This window comes from Tachyglossus aculeatus, chromosome 1 (genome assembly GCF_015852505.1).
Source record: "Tachyglossus aculeatus isolate mTacAcu1 chromosome 1, mTacAcu1.pri, whole genome shotgun sequence".
In the NCBI taxonomy this organism is placed as follows: domain Eukaryota; kingdom Metazoa; phylum Chordata; class Mammalia; order Monotremata; family Tachyglossidae; genus Tachyglossus; species Tachyglossus aculeatus.
The window spans coordinates 55,361,428-55,367,842 of record NC_052066.1 but is presented as its reverse complement, the minus strand read 5'-3'; positions in this window follow the sequence as shown (position 1 = coordinate 55,367,842).

Genomic DNA, 6,415 nt, shown 5'->3' with positions numbered 1-6,415 from the left:
GCCATGAGCTCTAATCCTGGCTCTGCCACTTGTCTTCTGTGTGACCTTGGGCAAGTCATTTCACTTCTCTGTGCCTCAGTTACCTCATCTGTAAAATGGGAAATGAGACTGAGCCCCATGTGGGACAGGGACTGCGTCCAGCTCAATTTGCTTGTATCCACCCTAGTGCTTAGTACAGTAATAACTTGACAGATATCATTATTATTATTATTATCATCATCATCATCTGTCTGCCATATTTTCCTCTTTTGTAAAATGGGGATAAGATAGCTTGGGAGCTTGGTGTGGGGCAGGAATTGTGTCCAAACTGATGATCTACCACATAAGTAAACTCCGCATGAATGCTGTCTTTTTCATTATGGATTTTCACCAGAATTGTTCCAAACCCTGTATTGTCTTGCCAAATGTTTTCCATTCTTCTTCCAGAACATTTCCCTGCTCTGACCCTTTCTTTCCATCCAAGGTCCACCAAATGCCTTTGTCACCATCAGCAGACCATGTTTAATCAATGTGTGACTCTGTTACTATGAAGCTTGGGTAGAAACCTGTTGGAGAATTGGGAAATATTATTTTGATGGCATGTATATACCTGGACCGAATAAAGTGCCATGAAGGAAGAAGCCAGCTCTGATCACCGTGTACTTACGTAAGACCAAATTTTACTTACTGTAGGGTTTGTAAGGAACATGCACGCTGAGTTATGCTAGAGGAAGGTATACTAGGCAAACTTAGGTGTCCCAAAAAGTTCACTAATCAATCATTCATTAGATGTCATTTATTAAATGCTTATACCAGGAGGTTACTCTATGTTGATATGGATGTCAAATCAGAGCTAAAGGTGTACTCTACTGTCTGTAGAAAGCCTTCTGTTTGCCTCCCCCATTAGACTTTGAGCTCTTTCTTGTCAGGGAATGTGTCACTTCACTATTCTGTTCTTCCCAAGGATTTAGGAGAGTATACTAGTTGGGCACTCAGTAAAGGCCATTGCTACTACTGCTTTACACTGGTGTTGAAGAAAGCTCAACGTTGTCATTTTGCAGGGTGAAGCAAGGACCCTAGCAGCTGTTCTGACTGGCTGGTTGTGCCTGGTTACTTTTAAGTACTTATAGGGTCAAGCTGCAGAGAATTAGCATCTAGAAAACACAAGGGAAGTTTGCTGGTGAGTTTCTGAAGGCCCATTTTTTTGTTATGGAGAATAATTGAAGTGTATGCATTGAATCTGCTTTAGCTTCCCCTTTTTCTCTTTATAATAATATCTGGAGGCACCACTGGTTTTTTTTTCTGATTCATCCAATCAATCAATCAATCAATCATATTTATTGAGCACTTACTGTGTGCAGAGTACTGTACTAAGCGCTTGGGAAGTACAAGTCGGCAACATATAGAGACAGTCCCTACCCAACGGCGGGCTCACAGTCCTGAAAGGGGAGACAGAGAACTTCCCTCACCCCCAACGATCTGGCCTCCTACTTCATTAACAAAATTAAATCCATCAGGTCCGACCTCCCCAAAGTCTCTTCCACCCTTTCTCCATCCCCCCGGCTCTCAACACTCTCTGCTACTCTCCCATCCTTCCCAGCAGAATCCTCAGAGGAGCTCTCCTCCCTCCTCTCAAGTCCTACTCCGGCCACCTGTGCTTCTGATCCCATTCCCTCTCATCTCATTAAATCTCTCGCTCCATCTCTTCTCCCCTCCTTAACTTCCATCTTCAACCGCTCACTCTCCACTGGTTCCTTCCCCTCTGCCTTCGAACATGCCCATGTCTCCCCCATCCTAAAAAAACCCTCTCTTGACCCCACCTCATCTTCTAGTTATCGTCCCATTTCCCTCCTACCATTCCTTTCCAAACTCCTTGAACGAGTTGTCTACACTCGCTGCCTAGAATTCCTCAATAACAACTCTCTCCTCGACCCCCTCCAGTCTGGCTTCCGTCCACTACATTCCACGGAAACTGCCCTCTCAAAGGTCACCAATGACCTCCTGCTTGCCAAATCCAACGGCTCCTACTCTGTCCTAATCCTCCTTGACCTCTCAGCTGCCTTTGACACTGTGGACCACCCCCTTCTTCTCAACATGCTATCTGACCTTGGCTTCACAGACTCCGTCCTCTCCTGGTTCTCCTCTTACCTCTCTGGTCGTTCTTTCTCAGTCTCTTTTGCAGGCTCCTCCTCCCCCTCCCATTCTCTCACTGTGGGGGTTCCCCAAGGTTCAGTGCTTGGTCCCCTTCTGTTCTCGATCTACACGCACTCCCTTGGTGACCTCATTCGCTCCCACGGCTTCAACTATCATCTCTACGCTGATGACACCCAGATCTACATCTCTGCCCCTGCTCTCTCCCCCTCTCTCCAGGCTCGCATTTCCTCCTGCCTTCAGCACATCTCCATTTGGATGTCTGCCCGCCACCTAAAGCTCAACATGTCGAAGACTGAACTCCTTGTCTTCCCTCCCAAACCTTGCCCTCTCCCTGACTTTCCCATCTCTGTTGACAGCACTACCATCCTTCCCATCTCACAAGCCCGCAACCTTGGTGTCATCCTCGACTCCGCTCTCTCATTCACCCCTCACATCCAAGCCGTGACCAAAACCTGCCGGTCTCAGCTCCACAACATTGCCAAGATCCGCCCTTTCCTCTCCATCCCAACCGCTACCCTGCTCATTCAAGCTCTCATCCTATCCCGTCTGGACTACTGCATCAGCCTTCTCTCTGATCTCCCATCCTTGTGTCTCTCTCCACTTCAATCCATACTTCATGCTGCTGCCCGGATTATCTTTGTCCAGAAACGCTCTGGGCATATCACTCCCCTCCTCAAAAATCTCCAGTGGCTACCAATCAATCTGCGCATCAGGCAGAAACTCCTCACCCTGGGCTTCAAGGCTGTCCATCACCTCGCCCCCTCCTACCTCACCTCCCTTCTCTCCTTCTACAGCCCACCCCGCACCCTCCGCTCCTCCACCGCTGATCTCCTTGCCGTACCACGCTCTCGCCTGTCCCGCCATCGACCCCCGGCCCATGTCATCCCCCGGGCCTGGAATGCCCTCCCTCTGCCCATCCGACAAGCTAGATCTCTTCCTCCCTTCAAGGCCCTGCTGAGAGCTCACCTCCTCCAGGAGACCTTCCCAGACTGAGCCCCTTCCTTCCTCTCCCCCTCGTCCCCCTCTCCATCCCCCCATCTTACCTCCCTCCCTTCCCCACAGCACCTGTATATATGTATATATGTTTGTACATATTTTTTGACTCTATTTATTTATTTATTTAATTTATTTGTACATATCTATTCTATTTATTTTATTTTGTTGGTATGTTTGGTCTCTGTCTCCCCCTTTTTGACTGTGAGCCCACTGTTGGGTAGGGACTGTCTCTATATGTTGCCAATTTGTACTTCCCAAGCGCTTAGTACAGTGCTCTGCACATAGTAAGCGCTCAATAAATACGATTGATGATGATGATGATGATGAAAACCAATTGGTAGCTTCAGTGGAAGCTACATGGATAAGAAGCACATCTTGATCGACAGAGTTTAGCATCCTATATCTTTTTCAGACCTCTATAGACCAGTTGTCTAGGTTCTTCCCCAATGCCTTGTCCAGAGAAGGTGGTATGTGAAGACCATTGTTTCAGCACAGATGAGCAAGTTCCCAGGTCTCCCTTGTTTTGATGCTGTCTTGCTATTTGATATATGTCACATCGGTCGTCTTAATGGCACTGCCTTATAATTTGGATGTGACATCTGGAGTATTTAGGGTCTCTTAGATACTGAGGATGGTAACCAATAAGAAGGTTAAATATTGCACTTGCTCTGTTGACCTTGAACTTAGTCAGGGAAGCAGCATGGCGTAGTGCATTGCTCTGCACACAGTAAGTGCTCAATAAATATGATTGAATGATTGAATGGATAGAGCATGGATGTGGGATTCAGAAGGTCAAGGGTTCTAATCCTGGCTCCACCTCTTGTCTGCTGTGTGGCTTCTCTGTGATTCGGTTACCTCATCTGTAAACTGGACATTGAGGTTATGAGCCCCATGTGAGACAGGGACTCTGTCCAGCCTGATTTGCTTGTAACCAACCCGGCACTTGTCCAGTGCCTAGTATATAGTAAGTGCTTAATAAATACAACAATTATTATTCTTAGTCATAATTCTGAATCTTGATACTGTTGATGTCACACTAGCTAGCTTCTCAAATAACATATTGACCTTTTAGAGTATCCTTGATTTATGTTCAAAATGTCTGGCATAGCCTTTCTAAAAGAGATTACACATTCAGACTCCTTGTGTTTAAGTAAGGCACCATTGTTTCATCATATTTCAGGTAAACTCCTTCTTCTCTGATTGTCTCGTTTGTAACTATTCTTAATTGCTGAGTTCATAAAGTGTCATTCAGGAAACTGAAGGAGCAGACAGAAGAAAGCTTCATTTACAGTTCATTCATTCAGTCGTATTTACTGAACGCTTACTGTGTGCAGAGTACTATACTAAGCGCTTGGAAAGTACAATTCTATCTCTCCTTGACTCCGCCAACCTCCTGCACCTCCCCACCTCGCCCACTCATCAACTTGGTCTCACCCTTGTCCTCATCATCTCTTACTGCTGCACAATCTCCACCCTCACCAACTCTGAAATCCCTCTCTCTGATCATGACCTTCTCACCTGTCTCCTCTCTCACACTCCTCCCCCTGTAAATCTATATTACGCACCAACAGAGACCTCTGCTCTCTCGACCCCATCCATCTCTCTCAGCACATCACACTCCACCTCGACTCCCTATCCTCTCTACCCTCCCTTGATGACCAGATTACTGCTCTCAACTCCACCCTCTCCACTCAACTCAACTCACTCACTCCCTTTTCCCTTTGTTGCTCTCGCACCACTAACCCACAGCCTTGGATCACTGCCACTGTCCGCCTCCTTTGCTCTTATGCTCGAACTGCTGATTGCTGCTGTTGAAAGTCTAAACACAAAGCCAACCTTGTTCATTTTAAATTTATCCTTTCCTGCCTTAACTCTGCCCTCTCCTCTGCCAGGCAAAACTATTTTTCTTCTCTGATTGACACCCATGCCCATCACCCCTGGCAGCTGTTCCAGACATTTAACTCCCTCCTCCAGCCCCCTTTCCCTCCCCCTCCTCCATCCCTCACTCTCAACGATCTGGCCTCCTACTTCGTTACTAAAATTAACACTATCAGGTCTGAGCTCCCCAAAGTCACCCCTCCCCCTTCTCCATCTATCCCTCTGTCAACCCTCTCCTCTACTTACCCATCTTTCCCAGCAGGATCTTGAGATGAGATCTCCTCCCTCCTCTCAAGTGCCACCCCATCCGCCTGTGCTTCGGACCCAATTCAGTTTCATCTTATAAAAACTCTCACCCCTTCCCTCCTCCACTCCTTAACTTCCATCTTCAACCACTTACTCTCCAATGGTTCCTTCCCCTCTGTTTTCAAACATGCCCACGTCTCCCCCATCCTAAAAAAAAAAACCTCTCTTGACCCCACTGCCCCTTCCAGTTATTGCCCTATCTCCCTCTAACCCTTCCTTCCCAATTCCTAGAATGAATCATCTGCACTCCCTGCCTTGAATTTCTCAACTCCAACTCTTTCCTAGATCCCCTCCAATCTGGCTTCTGTCCCCTACACTCCACTGAAACTGCCCTCTCAAAGGTCAACAATGACCTCCTTCTTGCCAAATCCAATGGCTCCTACTCTATCGTAATCCTCCTCAACCTCTCAGCTGCCTTTGACACTGTGTACCATCCCCTTCTCCTCGACACGTTATCCAACCTTGGCTTCACGGAGTCCGTTCTCTTATCTCTCTGGCTGTTCATTCTCAGTCTCCTTCATGGGCTCCTCCTCCCCCTCCCACCTCTTTACTGTAGGGGTTCCTCAAGGGTCAGTTCTTAATCCTCTTCTGTTCACCATTCCCTTGGTGAACACATTCGCTCCCATGGCTTCAACTATGATCTATATGCTGATGACACCCAAATCTATACCTCCTCCTCTGTTCTCCCTCCCTCTAAGCTTGTATCTCCTCCTGCCTTCAGGACATCTCCACCTGGATGTCTGTTCTCCACCTAAAACTCAACAGGTCCGAGACTAAGCTCCTTATCTTCCCTCCCAAATCCTGTCCCCTCCCTGATTTAACCATCAATGTAGCCAGCACCACCATCCTTCCCATCTCACAAACCCACAACCTTGGTGTCATCCTTGACTCCGCTCTTTCATTCACTCCACATATCCAATCTGTCACCAAAACCTGCTGGTCTCACCTCCACAACATTGCCAAGCTACGTCCTTCCCTCTCCATCCAAACCGCTACCTTGCTGGTTCAATCTCTCATCCTATCCTGACTGGATTACTGCATCAGCCTCGTTTCTGATCTCCCATCCTCTTGTCTCTCCCCACTTCAGTTTATATTTCACTCT